This window comes from Stegodyphus dumicola, chromosome 4 (genome assembly GCF_044657685.1).
Source record: "Stegodyphus dumicola isolate Sdum_Otavi_A_Nest chromosome 4, ASM4465768v1".
Classification (NCBI taxonomy): Eukaryota; Metazoa; Arthropoda; class Arachnida; order Araneae; family Eresidae; genus Stegodyphus; species Stegodyphus dumicola.
Genome location: NC_140771.1, coordinates 253990794 through 254007696, shown reverse-complemented (window position 1 = coordinate 254007696; position 16903 = coordinate 253990794).

The following is a 16903-nucleotide window of genomic DNA, read 5'->3' as shown; positions in this document are numbered from 1 at the left end:
ACAAGACTCTAAAGAAACCTTTTCTTTTAAATGTATAAAATATTCCATAACATATATGGAAGAATTTCTTCTACAGCATTCTAAGTTTTGGATGTTTTTTCAACACACACACAAAAAGAGAGACATTCTGGGCATTTTCATTTTTGCCTATATTTCTTTCATTTATCGGATCTGTTTGCATAACCCTAATTTGGGAGCACTGTGCCAATGTGCATTTTAGAAAGCATGAAGGCCAGTAAAAACACCAGAACGTAGCTCAGCCCTCTGATTATGTAGGTAGTTTCTTATTTAGGGATAACAACACAAAATGACGCTTTAGAAAATATTACTTATCATGTATAAAAGTCTGTTTTGTAAACACAAATCAGTAATTACCCTTTATGGTACTATGGTACACGTTAATACGTAAGTATTAACGCCACCGCACTTACGTATTAACGCCACCGTAGCAGAAGTTGCGCATTAGAGCAATCAAAATCAATCCTGTTGTTCGCAGGCAGTTGTTTTTTGGATTCCTTTTTGCCTTGTTGTTTGCGGATTTTTGACGCCATTTTTTAGTGCTACGAAAATCCGTTTTGGGGATTTGCCAAACGCAGAAAAAGATACAATTTTATTTTTTCAGGGGCGAAATATTTTCCAAAAAAAAAAAAACGTAAATGTACCAATTCGCATGATATGAAACTTTATTTTGGTAAACGTACGTTTTGGAAATGTAATTTAAGACAGTGTGATCAGCAAGTGGGATTTAGAAAAGACAACTGGTTTGAAGGAATCAGAATTCCATTTCGTTCGGCTTTGAGATTCATATACTGCTGATGCGAGGAGTTGACATCGATTAAATTTTGTGAAAAGAAACTTGATTTATCGGATAAAACTGTTATAAATTGGAACAATTACATGCGTGAATTATGTGTCCTGAATATGGAGAATAAACCAAACAAGAAGGTAGGTGGACCAGATTGCATTGTGGAAATTGATGAAAGTTTGTTTACTAAGCGTAAAAATAATTGTGGTCGAGTATTACCCGAACAGTGTGTGTTTGGTAGTATATGCAGAGAAACAAAAAATTCGTTTGTTGTCACTGTTCCTAACAGAACTGACTCTATCCTTCTTAATAAAATTATTGGAAACATTGCAGATGGTATCAGAATTTATTCTGACAGTTGGAAAGGTTACCAAACAAATAGAATAGAAAAAGAAGGATTCCTACATTCTAAAGTTAATCATAAATACAATTTTATTGTTCCTGATACAGGAGTTCATACACAAACAGTTGAGAGAATGTGGGGAAGTCCTAAATGGAGGAACATGAGACATAGGGAAAACAGCAAGACATCATTTAGAATCTAATTTAGCAGAGTTCATATGGCGACAGCATCAGGTCAAAGAAAATAGAGACTGTTTTGAATCTATGTTAAATTCTATATCGGTTCATTTTCCATCGAAATCCGATTGACTAATTTGATTTTAAATAAAGTGTTTTGGTTTTTGAAAGTGTTTTGATTTTAAATAAAGTATTTTAATTTATGATTTGTCGCAGAAATTTTAGGTGTAGATAGGCGGCACTTAAAAACTGCCAAATCTGCAGCTGCGGTAGCGTTAATACGTAAGTATCCTGTTTATCAGTGTAATGAGGATTTAATTTGATGAGATTAAATTCTTTAAAAATATTGAATTCGTGAAATGATTTTGACCTGGCCTTTGAAATTCATCATTACAGGGAAATTTATTTCATTCTTATGCATGCATTAAAAACACCACAATCATTTTACGAAACACACATGCAGAGTTTTCACAAATTTAATATGCTTATCTCAATGCTCTGCATTCATTTGTTAATCTTTATTGCCAAATTGAATAATACTGTGATTACGAATATATAGTACTTGCACAACCCTTGCAATTATTGAAAGCAAATTATGTTGTAAAACACTTTTTTTGTGGCCTCACAATTTCACAACAAATTTATCAATCTACAGAATAGAATTAATTTCTCTTGCCTTCTATCCAGCGTAGCGTCAGCGTCATCATAGCTAATTAACCTGTGTTATCGAAACAGAGGTTGTAGACGAAAACTGGAAGATCGCAAACACATTTTATTAATACATGAAAATAAATTCAGATTTATTAATTTCGTAATACATATCAATAGAAAGTTACATCACAGTCATATCACTGTCCTTTTCTGAAGGAGTGAGAAAAGAAAGCAAAAAAAGACCGAGTTACACAGTTACCTTTACAGGGTCTCCAGATTATACTGTTTATCGCGCTATTGGGGACAGTCCATGACCAATTTGCATACCAACATCCCTACTTGATAGTGATAGGCAACTTCGGTACTTTCTTGTACCCGGTACGAGAGTAACGGGTACAGACAAGTACCCGGTACAAAATACCCGTTACTCAAGTAACCGTTACTTTGAAAAGTACCGAAAACCGATTTCAAGTACCGAGTACCCAAGTAACGATTTGGAGTACCGAAGTAACGAAATACCGGAGTAACGGTTTGCTGTACCGGAGTACCCTAGTAATGATTTGGAGTACCGAAGTACCCTAACGATTTGGAGTACCAAAGTACCCTAGTAACGATTTGGAGTACCGAAGTGCCCTAGTAACGATTTGGAGTACCGAAATACGTAGCTAACGATTTTGCGCACTGAAGGAACTCTGCCACGTCACCACGTGTTTGATTTTATCTGTACGGAGTAAGATTTTGAATATCAGAAAACATGTCAACTACGGAAGTGTCTGAGGAGCAGGCCATTCATTGACACAAGGAGCGCATATCACCATTTCGCAAATACAACCAGATACTACTCTCCTCGTACCAAAACCGAAGTGAGCTGAACCCTCATCGATCCTCCAGTAACGAATACCGAAATACCGAGAAGAGACGCATATTTTCGTTACAAAGTAGCGAATACCGAAAAGCACCTGTTTCGGTACAGAAGTAACGAATACCGAAAAGTACCCGTTTCCGGTACAGAAGTAACGAATACCGAAAAGTATCCGTTTCGGTACAGAAGTAACGAATACCGAAAAGTATCCGTTTCGGTACAGAAGTAACGAATACCGAAAAGTACCGATTTTGGTACTGAAGTAACGGGTACGTGGATGTACCGATTTTCAGTACCCGTTACAACTAAGTACCCGTTACAAAATACCCGGTTCGGTAGTACCGACTCATCACTACTACTTGATGGGCAAAATCTCCATTTGCACCGATTCTCGAAGACAGGCTTGCCTAGTGGTTTGGTGAACAGGTCTGCAATCATGTCGGAGCTTCTGCATAGTCTAGGCTTAGGATCCCGTTTTGTTGAAAGTTCGCGCAAGTAGTGGTATTTGACGTCTATATATTTTGTTCTGGAGCTATTTTTCTCCGTTTGTGAAAGTTTTATACATAACTTGTTATCATCATAGAGAGTAATCGGCACATTTGTTTTAGTCCTAAAGTTAATTTAACAGCCATTGCGCTTGAGCTGTATTAGCTGCTGCAATATATTTTGCTTCAGTTGAAGATAGTGCTATGCAGTTTTGCCTTTTCCTGCTCCATGAAGTGCAGTTATTTTCTAGTTTGTATAAGTATCCGCTAACGGATTTTCGAGTTGTTCTGTCATTTCCCCAATCTGCATCTGAATATGCAGTTAGAATAGGTTCTTGAATTTTGTTTTAAAGACCAACTTCAAGTCCTTAGTTGTGTATAAGTATCGAATGAATTTCTTGACAGCATTCCAATCTATGTTCCGAGGTTTTTTCTTTTCTTCGACTCAGTAGATTGACAGCAGATGCTATATCTGGTCTGCTGATCGTTGCAATATATAATAATGCCCCTACTGCTTGTCTATATTCTGTATTATCCTCTAAAATATCATCTTCAGCTTCTAGTTTGTTTTCATTGGCGTATATGTTGGTTTTTCGTTCTGAAGTTCAAACTTTTGAACTATTTCTTCGATTTTATTCTTTTGGTTTATGGCAAAGGTTCCATCTTTAAATCTTTCAATTTTTATGCCGAGGTAGTAGGTGACTTCTCTTAGATCTTTAATTTCCAGTTTAGCTCTTAGTTGTTGGATTGTTTCCATTATATCTTCTTCTTTTTCACTTCCTATAAGTATATTATCTACATATAATATTATATATGGGATTTTCCATTGATGTTTTTGAAAAATAAGCATTCTGCTTTACTTTGTTTTAATGATATGTTTAGAAGTAATTCCCAATTTTTCAGATTCCAAGCTCTAGCGACTCCATATATAGATTTAAAAAGTAAACTTTGTTTCTTTTCCAGCTTTAGCTCCTTCAGGCTGAATCATGTAAATTTCTTCATCTAGTTCTCCATGTAGGAAAACTGTTTTGACATCGATGTATAAAAACATGACTGTTCTGACAGACATGTTTTTATACGAAGCTGCACATAGGAAAGCTCATTGAGGTGTGTATTTTACTACAGGAGCAAAGGTTTCATCATTGTCAGATCCAAACTTCTGGCTAAATCCTTTTGCGACTAATCTGGCTTTGTGTCTTTCAATTTTTCCTTCTGCATTGAGCTTGGTTTTGAAAGACCATTTACAGCCTATTGGTTTTCTTCCTTTCAGTAAGTCTACTAATTCCCAAGTATTGTTTTTTTTTCCTAGTAAATTAATTTTCTCTCGAACAACTGTCAGCCATTTTCTTCCAAAGTTTGAATTTCCTTCCAGGTTTTGGATTGGGGAGAGACTGGATATATTTTTTTTAAGACTCTTCAATTTTTATTTCTTCCTATTCTGCGCTTTCTTCCTTGAGATTTTCTTTATCCTGGTTTAAAGAGACACTTCAGGCTCGTTGGTTTCAGTGTCTTCAATAAATCGTACAGATCAACTTATTTTGTCTCCAGGAATTAAAATTTTGTAGCCTTTACTTCTGCTGTCGTAGCCGACTAGTATTCCTTCCATAGTAGTATCATCCAGTTTTTCCCTTAGATTTATGGATGTAAGCAAAAGCCTTGCATCCGAAAGTCCTTAGATGAGAGAGGTTCGGTTTCTTGTTATTCCATAATTCGTATGGTGTTTTTGCAATTGGTTTTATGAGATACTCTTCAAGTTCCTTACTTCTGTATTCTTCCACTGTTATCACTTCTTAGCGTTTTCTCTTTTCTTCCGAATTTCTTGTTTGTAAGAGCAATAAATTATTTTAGTTTAGAAATTACTTCATTTTTTTTTACATTAGGTAAATCATTGTAAACCTTCTGTAATCATCAATAAAAGTTACGAAATATAGGTAACCATTGACCAACGGTATTTGTCTTGGTCCTAAAAACTTCAATGTGAAGGACTTCAAGCGGTTTAGATGCTCTGAATTTCGATTCTTTGGGATACGCGAAATCAGTTAGTTTACATTTAATGCACTGAATGCATTTGGTATCATGTTTAAAATTATCTAGTTTGATTCCTTCAGCGAGTTCTTTGCTTACAAGTTGTTTGATAACGTCGTCGTTTCTGTGAACAAGGCGTCTATGCCAAAGTTGAACACAGTTCTCATTTTTGTGCTGAAATACTACGTGAACTAATGGTTCATTATTACCGTCGATTGGTTTAATTTGGTAAAGGCTGTTAGTTGCATGACATTCTAGAATGATTTGATCTTTTTTCACGATCATACATTTATTTCCTTCAAACAGAAAGTTCCTTTTCCGTTATTTTCTTAATTGAAATTAAATTCCTTTCTAACCCAGACGCATATAGAACTTCCGATAAAAGTACTTCAGTTATTTTTTGTTTAGCATATGTTTTAAAATGGACAGTTTCTATCCTTGATTTAATACATTGCCCAATCCCAGTTATAATGTCTGACGGATTTATGGCTTCAAACTCCGCGAAATATTTCTTATTATTTAGCAAGTGATTACTTGCACCGCTGTCAAAAACGAAACTCTCTGCTGATTGATGTACAATGCTGTCAACAGACAGACTGCCTGCACTGCATCTGGATTCGATTTTCGGTTTTCGGTTTTTTCTTGATTCATCGCGCATTCTAAAAGGATTATTTATGTGACAGTATGAGCAAAACTTTTCTCTCTGTGTTTTGAAATGCCTTTAAGTGCCTTTGAATTTGATGAATTATTTTCAACTCTCTTGTTAAATTCGTCAATTAATTTCAATTTTAAAAATTCTGGATTCAGTTACGATTCCGCTCTCGCTTCAAGAGCGTATCGTAAGAACTAGGCATTGAGCAAAGCAAAAGTGATGAATTGTGATCATCCTTGTGTTCTCAGCAATTGTCTTGAGTTTATTGACTAACTCTAGTAGGGTGTGTACTAGTCTTGAGTTTATTGACTAGTATATGTGTTTGCATATTTCCGTCTTCCTCAAGCTTCAAACCGTAAAAGTTTCGCAAAAGAAATACTTTACTTGAGAGATTAGACCTTTTATGTACCTGCCTAAGTTTTTCCCAGGTGGCTTTAGCAGTAGTTTCATGTTTAATATGAGTTATTTGGCTATCTTCAATAAATAAATTTATCATTGCGCCACACCGATCCCGTTTACTCCATTGTTCTGTACTACGACTTGAAGGAACATCTTCATTTACATTGTAAAGATCCTCCTTTATTAGTAACATTTGCATTTTGAATTTTCATGTTGCTGAAATTCAGTTTTGCAATTTGCATTTGACTTCAAGGTAAAATTTTTTGTATCGTCGAAAAAATTAATTTTTGCTTTTGATATGGAATATATGATTTATTTACAGTTTAGGCTTTACGGTTTTTTCTTTTTTATTGTTTAATTAACTATGAATTTTCATTCGGTCCCATACTCTTTTATTATGAAACACTTTTTGTAGCCTCACAATTTTACAACAAACTATCAAAGTAGAGAATAGAATTAATTTCTCTTATCTTGTATCTCTTAAATTAAAGAATTAATTTCTCCTACCTAGTAATGTGCTTTAGCCCACTGCGAAAATCGCCAATTTGCCACGTTTTAATTTTTTGCTTTCAAAATGATTGATCATAGCAACCAAATTTGTTTACATTTGAAACTTAACAGAATAGTGGATTTGTTGAAAATCTAGGGAAACTAAGCTTCGCAACAACAAAGTAACGTCTTCTTTCATTATTGCAAATTATATCATGCTTAATCCATTCTGGAATTATCATTTAAGTTATTAAATTATCTCATATATTGACTCAGCATAGCGTCCACAACAAATTAAGTCAGTTTCTAAACTTTCAGTGTCTTTTCGCCGAGTGAGACCAAAAGCGAGGTAAACAAAACGGCATCGAACAATAAACAAATATTTTTAAAAAATGGCATAATTTTTTTTAAGAAACGGCGGTAGATGCTCAGAATACGCTGCATAATCAAAGTTGTGAAGGCGGAGCTAAGTGACGTCCATAAATGGGTGGGACTAAGCTTCTGACGTCAAAATGTATTGTCTATAGATATAGAAATAAGTATTATAATTTTCCCACCTAGTGCCCACCTGTAAATAATGTACCCAATGTGTTTATTAGCATTCTTAATTTTGTATCTTACTCATTTATTGTACTTCACATTCTACACTCATTTTATGACTCCCACTTAGTCACGCCTTTACCGGGCCGGTTACTTGCTAGTGAGCTCTTGCGTTGCTGGTCTTCCTATTCTTTATCCGTCTTTCTCCTCCTTACTGCGGACATTATGTGAAGATAGTTCTATGGTATTGTGCCCATCCGGCATAAATTTGATTGAGCCAGATAAACTACTGATCTCAGTGGTATTCTGGCCATAAGTTATCAGTCAGTCAGTCAGTCATAAATTGTTTACATTTGAAATTACCATGATACAGTAAGTGAATTCTACCAGTTATTAAAACGGTAAACAACGTAGCAGTTTCTCATACTTCTTTTTCATACAGCTTCAGTATTTTCAAAGATTTTTAAGCTTTTGCATTTATACAATCAAAAATTCGGTAAAAGTATTTTGGATAATGTTCGGAGAACAGCCTTGGTTGCGCCAAGTTGGCTCTTTTAAGGATATGGACGACATTTCATTATGCCAACGGAAGTAAATATCATGTGGGGAATAGGTGCTGAGGAGAAAAGGAGAATACATGGGGAAAAACGGGTTTAAGATGTGTTTATATTTGTTTGGTATCTGATTGCTAATTTGGTTCTGTTATGTTGCTAAATTAGCATTAGAAGTCGAGTAATATGCGTCTATTGCGAAACCGCAGGGCAATTACTTTTCGATCCGATTTTATATATGTATTAATATATCACATTCCTGCTCATATGATCTACATATGTATCAGATAACTAGCTACTTTTGACACTATACTATAATCTCATATTATTCAGTTCTCATATAACTACGATAGAAATATGCTTCTATTATTTACTTTAAAAATGCAGTATTTGATATCCTTCCACGTAGTAGCCATTCTAGAATAGTTCTGTAATGTTATATAATGTTAATTGTCTTATGCATTATTTTGTCTGAGTGGTAAAGCAGAACATATATATCTGAGTGAAATTTTATATCTAAAATAAAATCTGTTAATCATTGCTGATAAAAAAGTAAGAAAAATATTTTATGGATAGAAATTTATGTAGCTGAGTATTGAAAGTCTGATACTTCATCGACACTGAAATATCAATTTATATATTGTATAAAAGTGAAAAAAAAAAGTGTTGTTTTTTGAAAACTTCAAAAATCTGAATAATTTTCAGAACATAATCTTAAAACAAATTAAGAATTATACTGTTTCTTAGAAGTTATTTTTTTATAATTATATGCCATATACTTTATGTACAGATCAAGCATGCTCAAACTGAGACTCGGAATTCATAATTTACTCACGTTGTATTCATAATTTACTCACTTAATAAGCAACTCATATATTTATATTTTATTCAATTATGTACTATTTCTAATTTAATACTCTTTGCTTGATAAGCAAACAGCAAACATAATAATATTTTTTGAATACGTATCCCGATCTGCTGCTACGGATAATCCCTCAGCAGGGAAAAAGTATCACGCTGTCCTCCTAGAAGAAGTACGTCATCGGATGACAACCATGGACCTTATAAGAGATAGACTAACCCAGTGGGCGAGGCGCGCGTCACCGACATGTCGCCAAGAAAGAGTATGGACGATCTGGTTTACTTTAACACTGAAACCTATGGCGTTTGAATCAGATAACTCTTTTTAATTATTAAATGTGATACGTTGTATAGTGATGAGATTATGAAAGCCACAGTTTTTTCCAAATAGGATTTAATATAGCTCATTAAAGCACTTTTTACTGCATTTCGCGCATTTTTTTCACGCGTAATTCTTGTACAAACATCTTTACTTTGGTAAAACGGTAAAAACTCTAAACACAAAATTTATGAACTTAATTTTGCTTACAAATAACGTAAAATTAAATTACACTGATAGTACGCGATGCTTTGAAATAAATAAGGTAAAATTAAACAAGATCTGATTTAATTTAATAATTGCCTTTTTCAGGCAGTGATTTTCAAAACTATAATAGCATTACAAAACAATCATTTATTTGATTATATCATCATTAACATTTTAACATTAACTCTTTCGCATCGAGAGACGACCAAATCTGTTTTCAACAAATATCGAAAACGCCCATGTTTACGAATTTGTCTTCGAATAGTTTTCCTTTCCCCCTGCGGTTTCATCCATTGTGTGCAGTTTCACCTTAGGGCGGATTGCACCTGCGAACATCAATAGCTTTCCGTATTTCTCCTTTATTTGCTTCAAAAGAATGATTGACATGTCTTTTAACAACTCGCGAAACCAATGAGCCATACACTAACGTGGAGGGGAAAAAACTAGGTAGAAAATAAACGAGGCGTTGGGGCGGTTTGGCGTTGCCTGAATGAACGGGCGCTACGGGCGACTTCGATGCGAAAGAGTTAAAGTGGTATATTTATTTTAGTAATTTATTAAATTCGGAGCATAAAATTTTCTGAGTGTAATGAAGGGGGAAAAAGAGGTAAAATAAAATCTAGAAGCACTCAGATTTTATATTACGCCGAAAAGGAACCTTTTTTAACGTTTTGTGTGTTACTTATAGTTATTTAATATCATGTTTTTTGTCCGTAAACAGCATACATTTGAAAACAGCATATGTTTAGAATTTCCGCACTAGAGATAAAACTGTTATTTTCCGTACAGTGGTCTCTCTGAACTCGTTGAGTTTGTTAATCAAAAATTCGTTTAAAGTTTTACAAAATATGAAATAGATTAAAACAAATTCGAAATTCGGCCATCCAGATGCCCATGTTCGGGTGGAGGATTACATTATTCAAAATTTCATGGCTCTAGATACCGTCGTTTTTGTCACAGTGCGAAAAAAATACATGTATTCATGAAGATTCTTTATTATTTAATTTCTTTAAATATAATACATGAGGATAACATTTGGCAACATCTATTAGCAAGGAGACACGGACATTTATAGTAAAACAGCAAAATGCCGCATCGAAACTAACAGCCTTTCTAGGCTACCGCCCCTTTGGGCTAATAAATTAAATTAACAATAAATTTTAAAAAATCTTATGCAGAACTAAAAATAAATAAAAAAAATAATCACTATAAAATACAAGCAAAATTAATTATTACGGCTAAATACAATTTGAATAATAGAATTAAATGTATAAAAATTTTTAAGGAGTCAAAAGTGTTTATTACTATGATGTATTATGAAATATGATTGAAATAAAATTCCTTTATAGAAATTGTGCTATAATATTCATCTATAGTTTTCAAAAAACAGCACAATTTAGAATTTTAAACAAAACTTTCAAAAATTCGTTTTAAATATTTTAGTATTTTTTACTTATTTACACCAGTAAAAAAGCATAAAAATTGCAAGAGGAAACTGCTTGTTTGAAATTTTCAATTAGTTCAGATTTAAAATATTATTTTCTAAAAGAAGTAGTTACAAATTTCCTTATAGCATAGGAAAAGCTAAAAAAAATATCCAGCCCTGAAAGCAAGCAATAGCTTTATAATTATTTGGAACGTTAATTATGCTTGATAAATATGCTAAATTTTTAAAAATCAATCTCAATTGCAAAAATAAAAATATGTAGAAATTCTAATTTGTTAAATGAGGCGCTACAACCAGCTTTTTCTTGACGATTATACACACTGCAATAGGCAACCACTGTTAAATTTCTGAAAGTGGTCCCTACTCCTCCGGATGTGATCAAGGTGACAGCCGGGAACGCCTCAGACGAGGGAGAAAACCTATTTGGGTTAGTGTATTTCTTATAAAGTCCATGATGACAACCATAACGTGGTTTACCGTAATAAGCTGTTTCTCCCCGTTTTGGCGTTAAGGCTGTTCCCCGAACCTTATCCGCCCTTTTTTCCCCTCTATTATTTTTGAGCCATTTATTTTAAATTTTACTTTGTCCCATCTTTTCTTCCTGGCCTTGCGAATCGTACAAAATGTACGAAGTTCCTTTTTACTCTCCTCAAATACGAAAATACCTTTCCTTCGCACCTTAGGTTGATTTTTCTCCCTTCGGTGCAGAAAGACGTAGCGGGTGAAAAACAAGACATCTGTCTACTTTGTCTGTCTTGTCTGTCTAATAATGCTGTAGAAGTAACGAGAAATTGTGTACCCGTATGTATTCGTTACTCGGTGAACCAGTACTCGTTACTATCGTATCGTTACTCGTTACTTTCGGTAAAATCCATCGGTATTCGTGTCCTGAGCAACGACTTCATATAATAGGTAGACGGCTCACCCACAGAGAATTCGTCTGCTAGGATGTCTCCATATACCACGTGACTTAAGCTCTTGGCGCTCTTGGGGAATGATAGCTTAGGCTGTTTATCGCCAGTTTGGCGTGCTTCTGATATGGCTAGTAGTGCTTTTTTTTCCGTTTGCTGGCAGTCGGCAGACAACGGCCTCGAATTAGGTTATTCGATTTTTTACAATTATTTTTGGATATAACTTAACCCCTTTTTTCCTGAATATTTTATCTATATTTTTAATAATCGCTTTAAATTATTTGCGCCATTATTTAAAATGTTTAAGTTAAATAATTTTAGGAAGAAAATCTAAAATAAATAATAAAAAATTGAGAGGAAACTTTAATTTTGAATAATGTTTAAAAATTAATTGCACTACTGTTATAATATTTGAGAAGGTAAAAAAATCTCGTTTATTTTTAATGCATTGCATCCTAAAGAGAAAAGAAAATCACATTGTATGTATTTATGCTATTCATGAAATATATACTTACAGACTGTTAACTTTCAGCTGGAACTATAAACTATTACTATTCAAAGTTATAATATAGTTTATGATACAAAAAGATAAATTATACTGAAATCTTATTATAGAAAAATATTTTACTTTCTTATATTTAAGTAAACATAATTTTACTTAATTTAAAGTCAGAAATAGTTTTCGGAACAATTTCATTTACCTTTGACCTTTCAGTGTTACCAATAGTACTTGCATTTTGGAAATTTACGATAGTAAATAAAATGTTTAGTTTTAAAAAAATCTTTCACTGATTGTAAATGCCCATTTTTTTTTCAGTTACTTGCATATTGAAGTGCTTATAAACTTAGCAATGTCTAGAAAATAATTTCATGCAAACTTGGAAGCTACTGCCTTAACTGTATGCTGCTATACATTAAATTTAGTAAGATTTCATATTTTGCAGATCAGCTGTAAAATGTACATTTCCAGAATAAAATTTTATTACAGAATTATAAATTCAAACATGACAATACATATTATATTTTATTCCTCTATCCCAATTAAATAAACAGATTACGAAAATGCGCATTTAAATATAGTATTTACTATAAATATATCGGGAACAAATACCAAAAATCACCTACTCAAACTGGTAGTCAAGTATATTCCAAATTTCCTATTTTTGATATGTGAATAAGTAATGAGCTTTTTAAAACAAAAACACACAATTTGGCTCAAATAGAGAAACTACACATTATTATATACTACATGAAGAACTTTATGAAATACAATACCCTATATAAGGCTCTGATATGAGAAATTTGACTTTTTTTTTTTTTTGAGATAATATAAATTTTTTTAAAAAAAGTTAGCTTGTAAAACCATAGAAATCTTTATAGATATATAAAGAATGTGATATTTACTTTTAAAAAAGTGTAAATAAAATACAAACTACAAATTAAAAATACATGCTTTTATTTTAACAACAGGGCTTTAATAAAACTGACTGTTTCACAGAAAAGAAAAAAAAAAAAAAAAAGCTTTTATGAATAGAAAGTAAAAACTAGTAAAGATATAATGATGAAAGCCTCATTCAAACCTGCAAAAGTTCACTCAGATATAGTTTTGATGGGTTTTTTTTTACAAACTATATATATATACTGTTTGTATGCAACAAAAAGTTAAGGCCTGTTTTCAAGAATTTTTTTTTTTTTTTTTTAAATTTAACTCCTACTAAATATCTTTATACACACGTAATCTTCATTATAAATTAAGGAAAATTCTATAGTTATGATATATTTATGTTGCTAAAAAATAGTTTTAAAGGAAAAGGTTTTTAAAAAATCTTAAATTAAACAAATATTACTATGAAAGCAAAAACTCTGCAATCAAATATTGAAGTGATTAGTTTATAAATAGGTGGCACTTTTAAGTATACGCAATCTGTTGACATTAACGAGTTAATACCATTTTATTCCTTATAATGTCTGGTCAGTTCGAATTCACTGCCACTTTATTCCTGCTTTACCAGATCATTCTTATGCATTAGCTAAATTTTAAAAAATTAGGATTTATTCATGCATTATTAGCTAAGATATACTAGTATACAAATTTTCAGCTCATTTATAGATTTTTAATAATAGCATTTTTCTTTCTTTCTTTCTTTCTTTTTTTTTTTAATCGCAGGCAGTACTTGTTTATGAAACCAAAACGCGTACGATTTGGCGAAAAAAGGTTAGCGCCAATTGGCGCAGCTTTTTATTTCAACGGAGTACACGGAAAAAGAACATAAAATGCAATTATTTGTAAAAGGTGATTCCAGTAAATAATGTCACAGTATTTATTACATTTTGATGCTATTAATACATGCTGAAAATGTCATATACAGCGGCAATTTTCTTATACAATATGGCTGAAACTTTCCAACCAATTCAACAGAGATAGTAAAATGACAAAAATACTGGAAATAAAATAATGAATCATGCAGTTTTAACTTAGCTATGAAAGGTTACAGGTCCCCCTTTTACAAAACTTTCTTTACATCCATAGGCGCTGCAGCGGATAACCATTTTTTATTAAATTTTATGTGACCAAGCAGAGCAGGCGTCTTTCGCCCCATAGAAATGAATGTAAAGTATTTCCGGACTTTCGGAATTCGACCAGCAGTCACGTGACACTAATGTTGGAACCAGTCGGAGGTTGCTATAAGCTCTCTACCAGTATATATCTCGTTGGTCCTGAACCTATTTTATCGGTATACGGCTCTAGGGATCGTATACGGCCCTATGCGATAGGGAGTTTTACGTCGTATTTTTGGATGGAAATAATTCACCTCTTTTTGTGGTGTCACAAAAGTCAGAAGTCAGAAGCGCCTACGGAAGGCCGTCAGGAAAATAGGAAAAAATAAAATAAAAAATAAATAAATAAAGTAAATATTACAATAATAACATTAATTAGTAATTAAAATAATAAAAAATTACTTACTAAAACACTTATTAATTAAACTGAACTTAAAACTGCAACTGAAATATAAAATACTTATAAGTAAAATTTAACAAAAATGTAAAGACAAATAAAAATTAAAATAATTCTTAAATTTATGATGAATAGTTAAATTATAAAGTAAAATACCAGACCTTGTCTTATTGGCTTAGTACCTTTTCGTCCTTTCTCATTTCATTCCAGTTCCAAAAAGTGTCATTTCGTTCGCTGCCTTTACCCCACCAATTCCCTCTTTCCCATTTTATCCGCTGTTTGAAAAATAGGTGTTTACTTTACGATAAGACGAACGTCTGTTTACTTCAATTAAAATGGTTTAGAAGAGATGACTGTTTCTACTTCGACTTAGCTTTTGATTTCTAATACTATTTATTATTTAATGCAGACGAATTATGCTGAACAGAAGAATGAATTTCAGACGTGTTCAGAAAGTGTTGTATCTAAATATAACAACATTTTTGTTATATTGTATCCATTTTTTTAATTTCACACATTTCTAAAGCAACAGAACCACGGTATCACTATTTTGGCACACACACACCAAAAACATGTATAATTAACATTAATGTTACATTCTTTATTAAAAGCAATGGGTCCTCTTTAAATGCAACCATTCATGCTTTTTAGAGGATTTTACATGTCGTGGTCTTAAAAAGGTGATGTTCACTACCAATGTTTGTTTATGTTCACAAAAATACAGATCTCTTAGAAAGTGACCTCTTAGAGATGTCGTAATTAGATGATTTGCTATAATTATTTTCTAATAGATAACGGAATTAATGTAATTTAATGTTAATAACTCGAAGAAGCAAGTTTAAATACGGTGCAACAAAAATACAGAAGTATTTTAAATGACGAAAATATTCATATTTTGTCAATGTCAAATTTTAAAAAGAATTAATTTTGGACAAATTATGAAATCTAACTTTTAATGTTGTCTTCTGGTTCCTATATTTATAGCTGGCAAAGTTTTATACTCGTTATGAAAAAATAAAAATACAAGAAGTTTGAGTCTCGTAGACAGAGATTGACCGGGAAATTTAATTTCAAAATTTGTAGTGTTTGATGCCATTTGTAACTTGTCTTCGGGTATCGCTTAATTAAATTAGAATAATTCGAGGAAATAAATTTAAATGAAATGCAGCAAAAATAAGCATAATTTAAAAAGTTATGCGGTATCCATATCAAATTTCACTTTTCATAATGACAATAAAACTTCCCAAATACAAATAAAGAAACTGGGTTGGTGTTGGTGTATTTAATTACGGCAAAGCACACTAGGGCTATCTGCCTAAAGGGGAGATGCCTTCGTGGAGGACTTTCTAAGGGAAATGGCTGATATACACTTTACACATGGGGAAAACCACGAAAACACTCATGCAGCCAGCCCGTTCGCGGGATTCGAACCTCAGACCGAACTACCAGTGTTCAACGACGTTACCGCTGGACCGCTGGTGGACTAAAGAAACTGGGAGACGGTATTAAAGATTAGATTTCGTTATTTGTCGATTATTCGTTACTTCGTTTGCTGCTTCTCCCCATTCCTTTCATCAGAACCGCTAATGAGGAAAGGGTGAATTTCTAGTAAAGCATGTATATTAATGTTCATTATACATTTGTCACATTTTTGCTTCCTTTCAAGCGATAATGTGGTTCTAAACAGCGATAATATTGCTTTATAAATTAATAAAATGGGCCGTATGTTATAAAAACCTAATTATATTCAGATACACACCTTTTGCACATGTTTGAAATCCATTATTCTAAACAGAATGTCTACAGAAAATATTGAATCAATATTAGAAATCAAAAGCTAAGTGAGAATGAAGTAGTAAGAGTCATATCGTCTAACCTGTTTTAATTGAAGAAAACAGGTGCTTGCTTTATCGTAAAGTGAACACCTATTTTGCAAACAGTGAAGAGCCCACCAGCGCTCGAGCGGTAAAGTCGCTGAAAACTAATAGTTCGTTCCGGAGTTCAATTCCCGGCTAACGGCTGGCTGCACGGGCGTTTTCGTGGCTTTCCCCATGTGTAACTTGCATATGAGCCAGTTTCCTTTAAAAAGTCCTCCACGAAGGCATCCCTTCCCTTAGGCAATAGCCCTAGTGTGCATTGCCGTAACCAAATAATCCGAAACCGAAAAAAAAGGGAATTGGTGGGGGAAGGCAGCGACGAAACGTCGTTTTAGGAGGCTACATAA